Consider the following 15,483-nt stretch of genomic DNA (forward strand, 5'->3'; position numbering starts at 1 on the left):
CTGTTTAGATGGGCAACTTCAAGGCCCCCATTCTTGCTTCTGGTGGTGACTCTTTATGTATAAACCAGACATGAAATAGCCCTTCTAACAGAGGAATGAAGAATGTCCTCTGTAAATCAGGACATGTGGCCACCCTACAGAAAAGATATGCATCAGCAGGCTTGGGGACAAGGTTTGCAGAAGTACAATAGATATTTGGAGGGAGGAAGCCTAAAGGGAAGGGAACCCAAAATACCCCCATAATGAGCACTGAGCGTGCTGTGTAGCCACATAATGCTGAGTGCCTATTGAGGAAGGGGAATGAAACTGAGTAGCTTGGAATAGGCAGAGCTGTCTGGAATAGGGAGAGCTGACTGGAACCCTGAACAAAATCACTCTATGCTGCAATATTTTCTCACATGTCCTTCTTGGAGGTTCAGAATCTCCACAGTGCATCTGGGCACTCCAAGTTTAAACTTTGGATCCATTGGTTTCACAAGTGATATTTTCCCTTTTTCCTAAAAACCTTGTCAGTCCTAGCAGCAAAGAACACCGAAGTTAGTAATGTGGACCTGAGCATAGCTATTGGGTTTAGGTCTGGTGCTGCAGAATGTAGCTGCAAAGCCGCATGCTCCAAAACAATGCCAGTTACTTCATTGGAACCATTCTGAACTACGTAGCTTGAGTTCTGCATCAACTATGATTTCTAAATAGTATTTGTCTTTCTGGGGTTGGTTCCTCAGGCTCCTCTGATCTTAAGGCAGTGGGACCAATGGATAGTTAACACAAAATGCAGGAGGTATTCGGGGAGGGTTGTGGCCCTGGTTAAGGTTTCCCACAGACATTAATCTGAAAACAGAATTATCTGCTCACATTTGATCTGATATAGCAGCCTGTTATTAAGTTCTTATCTATCTATCTCTATGGTATCTATAACACATCTTTCACCAAATGATTATGGTCTGACTTAGGCTGCACACACCAGACCTTTAAAGCACATTCACCCACCAAGAGTCCTGGGAGCTATCATTTACTCTTACAGAGCTACAATTCCCAGTACCCTTAACAAACTACAGTTCCCAGGATTCTTTTGGGGATCCCAATTTATAGTGTGTACACAGCCATAAGGTGATTCTTACTTATTCAAGGGGATGTCACATGAGTGAACTCTCCCCTCCTCACAGACTATTAATGTTAGTAGTAGTAGGTCAATGTCTTTTTTAAGGAACATAGATATGAAGTTACAAGAATATATGAGAAGCTGGATATATCCCTGCTATTTATTGGTTAATTCATTAATGTTTACCTACATCTTAAACAATATAATCCAAAGAAAAGGAAATGGACAGGAAAACAAAATAACTAGGGTTGTCAATGAATGTTTTGTTGATTGTTTCCTTCGTGTTCTGCAATTTTATGCAACTGTCTACTCAGAATTACATACACATTGTGTACTCCTAGGAAAGTAGATACAGGATGGCATCTTTAAGGAACAACCCTCCAGCAAAATCTGCTGGGATGAGTAGGTTAGGATCTAGTGGATCTCCAGTTGATCTAGTAGGTTAACTCCCTCCTCCTCAGCTCAATCAGAGCTACACTAGCATATCTCCACAAGCCCAGTTGGTGTAAATTGGTGTAAACCGTGAAAAAGGGATGTTCAAGGGGACATTCCTGTTTGTGGTTGGGCAGGATCAGAGAGGGGAGACAGACTGGATCCTAACCTGGTATACATTAAGCCAGCAAAAAGGATAGTGTAACTCAAACACTATTTCAGTGGCTTGTCTTCCATCTGCCAGGCTTAGCCTGGCTCAGAAGCCCCACTCCTGAACAGATTTTGGATCTTTACACCAGAGAAGACTCCCTGGAAAAGACCCTGATGTTGGGAAATATTGAGGGCACAAGGAGAAGGGGATGACAGAGGACGAGATGGTTGGACAGTGTTCTCGAAGCTACCAACATGAGTCTGACCAAACTGCGGGAGGCAGTGGAAGACAGGAGTGCCTGGCGTGCTCTGGTCCATGGGGTCACAAAGAGTCAGACACGACTAAACAAACAACAACAACAACAACAACAACAACACTGGCTTGCTTCTTACGCAAAAATTGTTCTTGTTATAGATTATCAGTTCATGAATACATAAATGCTGATTTGCACAGTACCAAAACCTCAACATATATATGCCTTTCTGAGACAGTTGTGTAAGGCAACTCACAATGTAATTCAACAAAAGCTGCCAATCACTGCTTTTGTGAAAATGTGCCTCTATTACAATAACACCCCATAATTAGGAAAAATAAACCTGCACCCTTAATCCCCAGTCCCACTAATTGAACTTTATCCGTCGGTGAAGTCAATTGTCTCTCTCCACTAAATGAGCAAATTATTTGAAAATATAATCTGAAATGGCTTTTTTAAACGGAGCACATGACGAGAGTGTGCATTTCTGAAGACAAATGGAACTGTGCCTCGCACAGTCAAGGTGCATACATGCTGGTTGGTGGCAGGAACGATGCAACCTGGGAGGAAATAGGGAGATCCTTTCCCAAGGGCACAAAAGGGCACTATGTGTGCCAAACTATCATGGGGTGTGGGGTGGGGACAAGGTAAAAAATAATTATTTTGGCTATACTTCCGTGCCACCCCACACATCCCATGACCATGGGGGGACCTAAGACTCTAGCACCTGTCGAGCCCAGAGCCCAGAAAGTGCTCACAAGGTGAGTGGCTGCTCGTTCTATATTCTTTCCGATGCTTGTTGTGAATAAAGTCTTTCCTGGCTTATTGGCGCCTTTCCAAGGAAAGGCGCAAAGAACACGCTTTCCCCTAAGAAGGCCAACGGCAAATCCCAAACCTGGGAGGCAGCTAGCTTTCTGCAAACTGCCCTTAACTCCGCGCCCGCGCATACTCGCGCGCTGCTCCAGCTATGCTTCTAAACTGGTTGTGCTGATTTTAAAAAATAATAATAATTTGCTGCTTACAAGAGAATAAACGAACAAAAAGTGTGTTCTGGACGCAACGCGCTTATTTCACGTTCCCGCGTCCGTAGAAGGATTGAATTTCAGCGGGGCAGTTTTAAATACAGCGGGGAGAGGCATTTAGACCCATTTAAGTTCGAAGGGTGGAAATATTCCTGATCCGAAGTGGGTCTCGATTGCTCCCAAACTGCTTAGGATCGGAGTGCCGGGCTTAAAAAATGTATTAGTACAGAACTACCCCCAAGCCTTTTCAACTGCTCGGTCCACAAGCCAGTTAAACCTGAATCTTTAGATTAGAGCCCACTGTCACCCCGTCTCCTAAACACGTCGAGGCTTGAGGCAAGACTTAAGAACTTAAATTGCCCGTGTCCACGTGTCCGTTAATATGGTATTTATTTTTTGGCAAGCTAACATGTATTCCTTCGAAATAATATTCTTTTTAAATTAATGTGACGAACCTTCCGCGTAAATGTGTTTGGAATCGGGTTGTAAACTGACAATCCCTCCAAACCGAGGTATTAAACCAATTGAAGTTGTGGCGGGAGCGTTCTCACGCACACACCATTCACTTTTCCCCGTTAGCTCCTAGAACTGGGAGAAACGGGTTTATTTGTAAGTGTAACCAACCACTTCCAATTCCATTCGTCATTCAATATTCTTTCGAACAAAATGGTTTTTAGATCGACGTGCAACTTGGAAACGACTCCGGAGTCACCTTCTTTGGAAAATCAGCGAGGCGCTTTCACACGTGTAGCTGAATGCGGTTTCTTGCTTCAGGGGGGCCTAATGAGGGCGCGAATAAAATGCCCATTGTCCCGGATGCGCATTCCATTTTCAAATATTTCTCTTCCCCACCCCGGCCTCGCGGACGGGATTCACACGTGTGTACAAAAACAGAACGCGAGACAGTGGGTCAAAGACGCTTCGGGGCGTCACGTGTGAAAAGGCCCTTTAGTATTCTGGGCATGCGCCCCCACTAACTTGCCTTGACAAGGCAACAAAGCCTTTTAAAAAGCAGCCATGCAAGTTCCTTTTGCAACTTGCCGCAAGAGGCTTCTGCAGGCGAAGAAAAACCCAGGGGCTAGAACGGAGAGAGGGAGGAGGTGCATTTCCTAATCAAAACAGCTTTTCCTTTAGCTAATTAAGCCCCCTCCTCCCTCTAGATAGGGTGGGGGGCTACATGGAGTCGCCTCTCTCTCCTCCCCTCGTCGAAGTCTTCCTTCAACGGGACACCACTTGAACTTGAGACTCCATTGTTTCGGGGGATCCTGAATGTTTTTAATTAAACACAGCTCTCCCCCTTTTCTGCTCAGAAAATATCCCCATAATAGGTTTGGTTCTCTCTCCCTCTCTCTTCTTCTTGTTCTTTTTTTTTAGTTGTCCTGGCAGCTGGCGCTTGTTGGCTGTTGTGTTTGAGCAACGGACTGTTCAAGAGCGGCCCGAGAAATAGCTCCACGCAGCCTTAATAGACCTGTCGGGACAATGAAGGCACCTTGGAAAGGAAACAAGCCAAGCGCAGGGCGGCCGAGGGAGCCGTGGCCAAAGGCGCTGCAGGGGAAAGAGGAGAGGCGGGCTGGGAGGGAAGAGGGGACGTCCTTCGCCATCCTCCGAGATGGAACGACCCTCACGCAGCCTCCCAAGCCTAGAAACTTGGGGAGGAAGTTTCTTTGTTTTCCAGCGGGAACTGACTTCCAAGGAAGGGGGCAGCTCTCCAGCGTGCTTCCTCCGCAAAGGAATCCCCTGGGGAAAAAAAAACCCTGCCAAGTAAAGTGAAGCTTTGGATCCTGGCCTCACGCCTTGGACGCACCGCGATCCCAAGCAGAAAGTGCCAAAACTCAATGAGCCTTTCCAACTCTCCGTGGCGTGCTGCATTTATTACGAAATAAGCTTTCCACTTCCCCAGATGCGATAAACTTAATGGGACTGACTTCTGAATAGACATTTAGACGCAAAGATCTGTTTGGGTGCAACCTGGGGGCGTTTTATTGGGAGTAAGCCTTACTGAACGCTATAGGACTTGCGTCCTAGTAAAAATGTACTGTATAGGACTGCTGGGTGAAAAGGGGGACAACTTCTTTGAAAATAAGTTCTAAGTCGTGTAACTTCCTAGGTAATAAATTTAAACGCCGGGTCTTAATTTCAGGGAGGATGTTTCCCAAATGCGGTACAAAAAGCATAAATGGCACTATTACCTAATAATTCATGTTATTGATAAAATTAATCGCGAAAAACACAATACAATATCATAAACTTTATTTCTAACTAAAGAAGAAAATCATACAAGATCCGGAAAAAGTGACCTTTCCTGCCCCAGGCCGTGTAGGATCGAGGCGCGGGTCCCATTTGATAAACCAATATAGGGGCGGTTTTCACAAGTGACTATGAGATGCGCGCCTTCACTTGTTAATAGGGACGAACGAAAGCGGGAGGTAACCGTGGTTCCTGTTGTTTCTTAATCTGAATCTTAACTTTTGGAGAATATAAATTTTAGAAAGAAATTGAAGGCAGGAGAGGAAAGCGGGCCGGGGAGTGCGGCACCAGAAGTGCAAATATTTGCGTGCGCTGCTTGCTTCCCCAGTTAAATCGAAAAGCAATGCAGCGCTGGAATCCGGTTTCTGAAGGCGCCGCTCATTTTACGCAGTTAAATCTTTCCCGGGTTTGGTCTTGCAGCTTGCTTGTGTTCCATTCTCTGTACTTTCCCTTGAAAAAGAGGAGGTCCAAATTCCACACCTCGAATATCGCTTTGCCTTTTCTACCCATTCCACCCCTACACACACACACACACACACGTATCCAATACTATCAGACTGATTCGAACTCGCCACAAAGGTCCCATTCGGTTTCCAAAGAGTAGCTGTGTAGCACCGCTATCACTGCCGGGTGTGTGTGTGTTTTGTTTTGTTTTTTGACGGGGAGGGTACTATACCTAGATTTCCACAGGATTTTCTCCCGAGCAACACGCGATCCTAACCGCGTTTAGCTAGAAGCCGCCGCGCCCTTGGAGCCAGTAAGATGACCGTGGTTTAGAATAGGAATGGAAAGCGCGGCCAAGAGGCCGCCGCTTGGATGAATTAGATCAACAGTCCAGGGACCCTTGGAGAGACCTCAGAACTACCGAGAGAAGGCTAATTTATTGCCGGCGTTGCCTCACTCCCGGTGGCCACATCCCCTTTTGGCTGGAGTCAGGTCAGTTGCACAAAATTTTTAAAGGAAAATAAAGGTCTCTCTGGAGGTGGGACGGAACACTAGAAGAATATTTCTGCCAGGAAACCTCCGCCAATAATATATAAATATATGATGGAAGAATACTGGCCAACTTAACCAGACTCCGAGCCGTCCAAACCGCAGCCAGTGGAAACTGTTTCTGCCTCTCATCGAAGCATTATTAGTACCAGCCCCGGCTTTTCGAGTTTGTCCTCATCACAACCCACAATGCAAGATGTCCCACTGATGCCAAGCGACTTTCTTCCTTTTATTTTTTTGAGTCGAGACGTATGTTTAGCAGACATAGCCAATACTAGTCCTGCTCAGAGTAGACCCATTGCAGTTAATAAACACGACCAATTCAGTGGGTCAACTCTGAATGGAACTTAGTGGATGATGATGATGATGATGATGATGATAGTGTGCCGCCCATCTGACTGGGCTGCCCCAGCCACTTCCAACATATATAAAAAGTAACAAAACATTAAATACTTCAGCCTTCAGATGTCTTCTAAAGGTTGTATAGTTACTTATCTCCTTGACATCTGATGGGAAGGCGTTTGTATAATCCATATGAAGGCTCTTTTCGTGTGGAATGGTACTGTAAATTACTTAAGTAAATGTATTCACCGTAGCTCCGGATCTAGACTTTACAGCGTATGATCACTGAATTCAACTAAAAGAGTCTTGGCGCGATCCCATTACAGGTACTGGGAAGCAAGGCCCTCTGTCTACAAGAAGGCTTGCTCGTGGGAAAGTTTGCACAGGGTTGTTTCACCTAAAAGTGCTTCACTTGACCAAGCCCTGCTCCAGGTGAGCATTTCTCTGCTGGTGTGAGACTGTGACCCCCTAGATGCTTACATCGGAGTGCATCACCGGGTTTTACACAACCCGGATAGTATTGCAGCTTGTGGGCTAAACGGAAGCCAAGTTCTCTTGTGAATGCTTGTTGGGCCTGCTGAGGACAGTGGGTCTCTCTCTGTCTAAGATCTTTCTTCTTACTTGGAAGTAGTCTGTTTAACCATTACTTTGAGTGGTCTCGACTTCCAAGCAGGCGTGCTTTAAAGTCTCGCCTCTCCGCTGCAGTCCTAAACGGGATCATTTGCAGCTTGATCTCAGAGGAGCTTCAGTTCACCTCCGCGTTGATGATCCGGGTAGCATGATCTGGCCTGAGAAGGCGGGCTTAAAAATAAAATACTGTATAACAATCGGCAAGAGTTGATGTTTCGCAGGGCAAAAGCCGACGATCTGCGGCGTTCGTACTATTTCTAAGTGGCACGCTTACCTGGAAGTAAACGCCACTGAAAGAAATGGAGACGTACCTCCAGATAAAAATCACTAGAATATGGGGTCTATCTATACTCCCATGTGAAGGATCGAGGGCTATACATAGGCAGAAAATAAGCACATTGCCACAGGGGTCTGAAATCTACGTGCTTGCAAGCCAGCGCTATTGGTTTCAGCGACGATCGCTTCCAAAAGAGGCGTTTAGGCTTGAGTAAAGCTCCCTTGACTTGGAAGCGTATTTACTTTCGCGTTGAGTTCAGGGTATCGCTTTTCCTCCCGAAGTATGATGAATGCACTTTGTCTAAAGTTTTTTGACGCCTCTTTAACGTGTGCCAGACGTCGAGGTCGTAATTTTTACCACGTGCCCACTTTTTGATCCTGGGTCAATTCGACTACCCACTTCCAATGATAAGCGTCTGGAGCAAGTGGAGTGTAACGTCGATTTCAGCCGCACAGAGCCTAGATCCTGAGTCAAAGGGAGGGGGGGAGGAAAGAGACACAGCAGGGCGAACTATAATAAGCCCTAACCCTGCACCGACCTGCTTTTAAAACGTGGGAAAGCGGCGCTCGGGTCAAATAAACGGTGATTCTATGTTGGCTAGAAAGGGACATCTCTTGACTTGTCTCTACGGTTGCAGTCCTAAACACACTTACAGCGCAATCCTATACAAGTCTACTCAGAAGTAAGTCCCATTGAACCTTCCAGATAAGTGGGAATAGGACTGCAACCTTACTTGGTGCATAGGTCACGTTCAGTGTGGTGACAATAAGTGAAGGAAACACTGAATATTTCTCTACATCTAAGGAAAACTACCTAGGCTAGGCGCATTCCACCAGGAATTTGAGGCGTCACTTTGGTTAAACCCCAGTTTTCTATTCCAAATCTTCTTTAGCAAGTAGGAAATGGAGGGCTTTGGAAAGAGGTGAATTATTTGTGGGCGGGGAAGGAAAGAGAGAGAGTTTCAATGTGTATGAACTGTATATTATTTGGAGGGAATGACCAGAAAGCACCCTTTGAGATGTCAGCAAAGGTGGGAATGGGCAAAGGGCAGGTCAGCAGCGGCCAGCAAGGTTTACTGCAAAACTTTTCATTTCCCTTCAGAATTAAAATGAAGGAAATGAAAAGGTCAGTGAAATGAATTGAGAGATGGACAGCTAGCTATAAACATACCAGCGGCATAAGCACTAACTGAGAACACGCGTGTACTGCATCTATTTGCCTGTACTTGTACGATTCTGTTAAATTGTTCCGATACTCGCAAACAGCTGCTCGGTCTTTTGCTGTGATCGTTTTCTATGCCTCATAATAACCATAACATTGATTTAAAAACGAACACACAGCCTAAATTGTCATCCTTTATCAAGCAAATGTGTCTTCAAGGCAGACATTCATTTCAAGTTTTTATAATAATATGTAGTTCGGTCAGTTAGTTGGCCGGAGAGACTTAGGTGCTTCTCAGAAATATCACGTGTTGTTTGGAATCAGTAAGGCCGATCTCCCGCTTCCCTAAGTCCAGAGCTGTGCTTTATTTCTCCTTTCTTAAGATTTCCTCCCCACTTGCTTTTTTAAAAAGTTCTCTATCCCTTTTTCTTGTGGGGATGTAAGGGAAGTTTGTAGACTGTGTTGTACCTCGTTGGTCAGAGGTACATTTCTAGCCTTCCGGTATTTTAGACAATGAGTGAAAAGGAATACAGTAACTGATAAAGACTAGACACGTGTTTGCAATTTTATATAGTTTCACTGTGTGTTGTTAATTCTTGGATCTTCGACTTCCTGTATTTCCGTTCTGGCAATTCCGCTCTGGTTCATGTCTTCAGGCCTCCTTGCCAACACAAAATGCTGGAAGCCAGACGAGGCCCCTGGTTGATTAAGACACAGTCAATTTAAAAAGAGGGACTTACTAGCAGGTAAGCAGATTTAGTTACTTGGAAATGGATTGCCTGGAAATCGAACTGTTTGTATTTAAGGACGTCAAACTTGCCAGAATAACCACGAATTCTTAAGGCGGACCCACCTGTCATAAATAGAAATCCACGCCTCGCTATGTTTTTTTGGGGGGAGGTTTAGGGAGAATTCGAAACCGTTCCAAAAGGCGGACTAGTCTGGGAGTCTTCATATCCCCCAAATATATGCACCTGATAGCAGAATTCTCAACAACGAATAAGACAGGGAAAGAGTCCTTAGAAGCTGGTCTTTTGAATTAAAAAGTTAGTTCAATTTTTCCAAATACGGATCGCAGGAGTCAGCTATTTATAGCAACTCCGGGTATCCAGTTTACAAGACCATAAACCCTCCCCAGCATTTATCTAGAGAAATAAAAACACTGGAATGGTGTTTTAAAATTAAGTTGTATTCAGCTCGCTCCAGATCCCAGTTCGGTGACTGTTCTGCTCCCCAGAACTCAAATATTTGAAGCCTCTTTCTAAGGAAATTTATCTCCTCCTCTCCACCCCACCCCTTCTCGCCTTCCTCTTCGACTTGAAGGGGCAGAAAAGGTTAATAAGTTAAAGAACTGTTCTGTTCCGGATTACTTAAGTATCATGCTTCTATAAAGCTATGATCGAATAAGAATGGGTGGAAAGAGGAATGAAGCACTTCAGGGCATATGAAATGAGGGTGGTGTTCCTACGGAGGGACCCGCGTGGATTCATACTTTTATTGAAACCAGAACTCCTGGTTTCTCCTGAAATTTTGGGACAGTTACTTTGCCTCCCTGGTAAAAGTGATGTGTTGGTGTTTTGATACCGCAAAACTTTGCAGGATTAGGAGCTGAAAGTGTGGCCAACACCTTGGATATTCCTCAACAGCCCTTGATATTCACCTGAAGGGGCCTCACCTATGGAATAGGCTCTGGCACCAGCAAGGAACAAAACATCTCACCTACTGAGACCTCTCTATTGAAAAGAGTCCTGTAGGGGCCTTCTAGAGATGCATTCTTGTGCCTTATTTCTGTAATGAGCCCGACTTAAATAACACTCTTTCTTTCTTTCTTTCTTTGCCTCCCAGTTTCCCTGTGTTGTTGTTTTTTATTACATTTGGGCACAGCTTCCCGCTGAAATCTGCCGTTGAACGAGTTGAGTGAGCAACCCTGTTGCCCTCTCTCGCAAGGACATAAACTCTACACTTCACTTGCCCTGGATCGAACCTGTTGTGCCAGTTGTTTTATGGTATATATCCTAAGCTGTTTCATTCCATCAAACATTTTGTGCATTTTCTAGCCTAATGTATATTCTCTCTCTCTCTCTCTCTCTCTCTCTCTCTCTGTGTGTGTGTGTGTGTGTGTGTGTCTCCTTTCACAGTTCACACGCTGTATTCTATTTAATTGTACAGGATTCTTTCTCTCGCTCTCACACACACTTCCCTGAACATTTCTTTTTTCTTTTCTTTTTTTCTTTTTAAAAAGGATCTCCCTCGCCCTCCCCCATGCCGGACTTCGGTTTCCAGGGAGTCGGCTTGGAGAAGAGATGCCAGACTAAACAGTCCCTGGTTTTGCCGCCGCCATCATAGTCGGTCATTTTGCCGCCATCATAGCTGGTTATTTCAATTTTGTTTACTGGAGACACCCTAAAAGTGCCGGGTTAATTTTTGTTTAATGGCTGGAGATGAGGGGGGCACGAAGCGCCAGCTTCGTTGGGTGAGGTTCTGTGTTAGTTTGGGGTGTTGTGCTCCCTCCCTCCCTCCCTCCCTCCACCCCACTACCCCCCACCCCTTTCGAGGTCTAGTATGAGTGGACACGTCCCCGCCTTCTCAAATCCGTCGCGCTGCCTTGCCGCGCCTTTGATCCCGGAGGAGAAGGAAGCGCGCGCGGTGGAGGAATGTGCGGCGGCGGCTCGGCCTGAACTTGGCGCTATCCGCGCCTTGCAGCTGCAGGGTTGGGAAACGGGTTGCGCGGTGGGGCGGATTGAGAGAGAGAGAGAGAGAGAGAAGAGCGGCGGTGTCAGACGGAGGTGTTCGGTCTAATAACTCCAGCCGTAAACTCTCCCAGTTTAAATTACTTCCATCATAAATCAGTGCGCAAATGGCGAGCGAGCGCAAAGACTTGGGGCTGGAGACCTGCTGAGAACCACGTGGGTGTGGAGTTTCTCTCTCTCTCTCTCTCTCTCTCTCTCTCTCTCTCTCTCTCTCTCTCTCTCTCTCTTCCCCCCCCCTCTCTGTGTGTTTTCTACTCCCAGACGGCTCCCCCTCCCTCTTCCATCCATCGCCTTCCTCGAGGATTCCGGATTAACAAAGAAGTTGTTGGAAATGGGTTTGAAGCGAGAATGCTGCGTCGCTGCACAAGACTAGGGGAGCAGCTGGGAGAATGGGAAAGTCCTGGCTGCCCCTCCCCGCGCTCGCTTCCATCTATGCCAGACAGAAATGGGCAGAGGGAGAAAAAGGCAGGCGAGGACTTACTTTCGTTTTCTTCTACCCCCCCCCCGCTTTCCGACCCCCAGTAGTGCACTATGGTAATTTTAGACCCGGGACAATGGTTTTATTATTCCCACCCACCCCCCGCCGTTTAGAATGATGGCCGTGTGAATTGCCACACTTACTCCAATACGTGGTAAGCGCGCTTTGCTGCATCGAGGTGCCCTTATTCTGCTAAGTGTGGCCCCTGAACATCCGTCCATCAAATTCTGTCCCATGGTACCACTCTTTCTCTCCACCCTCCACAGGGCAACCCTGCAACCTAAACGCGTAAAGAGCTCCGTTGACCAGAGGCAAGGAAACGGAACAGCTGGCGGCTGGGAGAGTGGCAACGCGTACTTGGAAGGAAGGTGTCTTAGGACAGTTTAGCTGCTGAAACCCCAGAAGTTAATAACGTGCCAATGAACTCAATGGGGGCTTCTCCGTTGAGTAAAGTGGTTTTCTCCGTCGCTGAGATGGGCGCTGTGAATACTTTGAGGATCCAGAGCGAGCCTAGACATGTGTACTGTGTATGGAAGTGGGTGTAGCGGCTAAATCAATTAAGCTGACAGTCTACTAAATGTTTATTTAGGAGTAAATCTGGATTAGTTCAATGGAATTGAAGATTGTAGCTTTACAAGAGCATGTTTACTGAGGAGGAAGTGCCACTCTAGTCGATGGGGCTTTTCCCCCAGGGGACTGTGAACAGGATTACAGCCTTAATACAGTGTCTGGAGGATCGGGTTCTCCAGAGGCTGCGAGTCCAATCGCACTTACCTGAAAGAAAGTTCTGTTCACGGGCCTTAATTTCGAGTAGACCCATTTAAGATCAGAAGTAGACGGACTTCTAGAGAAAGCTGCGACCCCGTGCTTCCTTTATCTGAGGAATAAACCGCCTTGAGCAAGTGTTATCTGCTGCTGTAAATAACAGATGCGGGATCCAAACGAGAAGTAAAGCCTATTGCTTGCAGTGCAGTTTATGAGTAAGCGGGCTTCGGTTTTCTTAAGGAACCTTTGGATCGAGGCAGGCAAGCTGCGTGTCACCAATGCGGGCTTGTGTACCTGAACCCGAAGCGGGCTTGCTCCGAAGTAAACAACGGAAGTAAGCCCTGAAGCCTCCCATTGGTACTCCTTTCCTCTCTAGATTGAAGACTGACTGCAGTTTGGGCCTAAAAGTCGAAACGAGGAAGGTATCTGTTGTCCAAGGAAGGGTTTGTTGTTTCGTAGAATCATAGAACCGTAGAATTGGAAGGGATCCCGAGGGTCATCTAGTCCAACCTCTTGACTCTTGCCCAACGTGGGACTCGAACCCACGACCCTATTTGTTTGTTTTCAGAAGAGGGCGGGGCCTGGAAGGACGCCTGTTTCCTAGGTGCTCGTCCGCTCCTGGCCCGGAGTAGTAGCAAGTCAGGCCGATCTTCTTTGGCAGGAGGCGTCGCCACGCGGCCAGCAGGCAGTCTCTCGCCTGGGCAAGACGCGCGTAAAATATCGCCGGTGGGCGGAGGAGGAGAAGGAGAGCGAAGTGGGGGAAGGTCAAGGCTAATTAAATTCTGCAAACGGCTCTTATTAGTATGCATGGCACACCGGCTTTCACGTTGATCTTTCTGGGCGGATCAATACCCCCGCAGCATAAATGGGGAGGGTGTCGCCTGGGGGTGAACTTTCCCTCTCGCCCTCCTGTGGCCCAGCTGGCCCCAGTGCCACCCCCTCTGGGGTCTTCATCTCCCCACCACCGCCACAACCCCTCTTCAGCCCCACGACTTCCCGGGTGGAGAAGGGAAGGGGCAACAAAAGCAAGCGAGAGAGGAAGGAGGTGCAAGAGGAAGAACAGCTCTGAGCAGGTGTCATCCTTGCCAGAGCGCCCCGCACGCAGCAGCCATCTGGTACACCCAGATCCCGAGCACGTGCGCTCCGAAGGGGCGAATTCCCTTGGGATCTGAAAGGGAACCGCCTAGGCCGACAAGGCAAGCCAGCTCCCCAAGGCCCTTGCTTTTCTTGCCACTTGCCAGGGTGCCCTGGGTGCTGCTGCAAACCCTCATTTTCTACGGGGCAAGTGGAGGAGACCCTGGAGTTTTGCACCCCAGGACAAGATGTCTGGGTTGGAGGGAGGCAGCCTTCCCCCAAGAGCTGGCAGGAGAAAGCGGAGGAGATTCCTTGTGGGAAGAGGGGCCATGGAGAGAGAGAGAATTATGTTGCTGAATTATAGTTGTAGCGCTCTGAAAAAATGCAGGGGGCCGTCCTCGCCGAGTTGGCGGCTGTTTTTTTGGATGACCTTATAAGCCAGTCGTTCCTCACAGGGTTGTTGTGGGGGGGGGGCACTCCTACAGTAGGCCTACGCTGTCCTGACCTACCTGGAGGGTCGGATATTGTATGCTACGTAAACAATCAGCTTACTCTGAACACGACTTTGAGCTGCCTCGATTCTTGTTCCCTCATGTTTATCAGCGTTTTGCTGCCTTGGAACACCCAACTCCATTTAATTATGGAATTTATAATTATAGACCATTTTGCAAGACGTAGTCGAAGCGGGGACAGCGCCAACCTCAATGTCTTGGCTTCTAGGTCGCGTGTTTAGGATCGGGTTGGTAATGGAACCCGGTGTTTTACCATGGGTGGGGGATTGAAATTCGACTCCCCGATCAAACACTGCACATTTTAAATATGCCTACCGCACCCGAGTAACCGAAAGACACCTCCCCTAATCTTCAACCTAGGAAACAATCTATATATTTTATCGATATATTTATAGCGAGATATTTCTTATCTCACTGTAGATGGATGAACAGATCACCCTAACTAGTATATCAAATTATTATATACTTATCTTCTGTGTGCTCATGTGTGTACATGAGACCGATTCCTTGTCGCTTCTGAGAGCCATAAATTGTCGTTGTTACCAATGCTACCAATGCACTCAGTCGGTGATGGAGAAAGGTCTCGCCAGTCACAGGTTTTCTGCTTGGAGTAGGGGTGGCAGAGAGAGTCGGAGTCGGCCCGGTTCCCAGGCAGGAGCACCTCCAAAGGAAGTAAACGGGGCCAAGGCGTTTTGTTTTGGCTTTTCCTTTCTAGACTTGTGAGGCCTTTGAAGTGACTCTCTCTCTCTCTCTCTCTCTCTCTCTCTCTCTCTCTCTCTCTCTCTCTCTCTCTCACACACACACACACACACTGTCTTTTTTCTCCAGCCCTTTTCCTGCTGTGGGGGGGGGCGACCCCGTCTTTTGGGATATAACCTTTGGCTTGCGTATGAAGCGTTAAAAGCATATTTACTGCATATTTACTCAGAAGCAAATGCCATTATTTTAAAGAAGACCGACTCCCAAGTGCGGATAGAACTGCTGCCTGAAACGGAGCAAGTTGCTCCACTGTCTTCCCTCTCCCACATCCCACTGGCCCTCCATATCCCACTGGCCCAGCTTTGCAAAGCCAAAGGCCCCTCTCCCCTGCCCACCAGATATGTTGCATTTTCCGTTTGTGCAGCACCTTGGCTAAGCTCCTTCCCTTCTTCCATACCTGGGGGTTGTGTTCCTTTGCAACCCTCTTGCTAAAAAGCCCCTCTGGTTTCCAGGGGAGTTTTCCTTCCAGTTAAGTCTCAGGTTGCAGGCTGAAGTATACTTTTAATGAAGTGGAGTGTTTGGAAATCCCTTGGCAAGT

This window comes from Lacerta agilis, chromosome 4, assembly GCF_009819535.1.
Source record: "Lacerta agilis isolate rLacAgi1 chromosome 4, rLacAgi1.pri, whole genome shotgun sequence".
In the NCBI taxonomy this organism is placed as follows: domain Eukaryota; kingdom Metazoa; phylum Chordata; class Lepidosauria; order Squamata; family Lacertidae; genus Lacerta; species Lacerta agilis.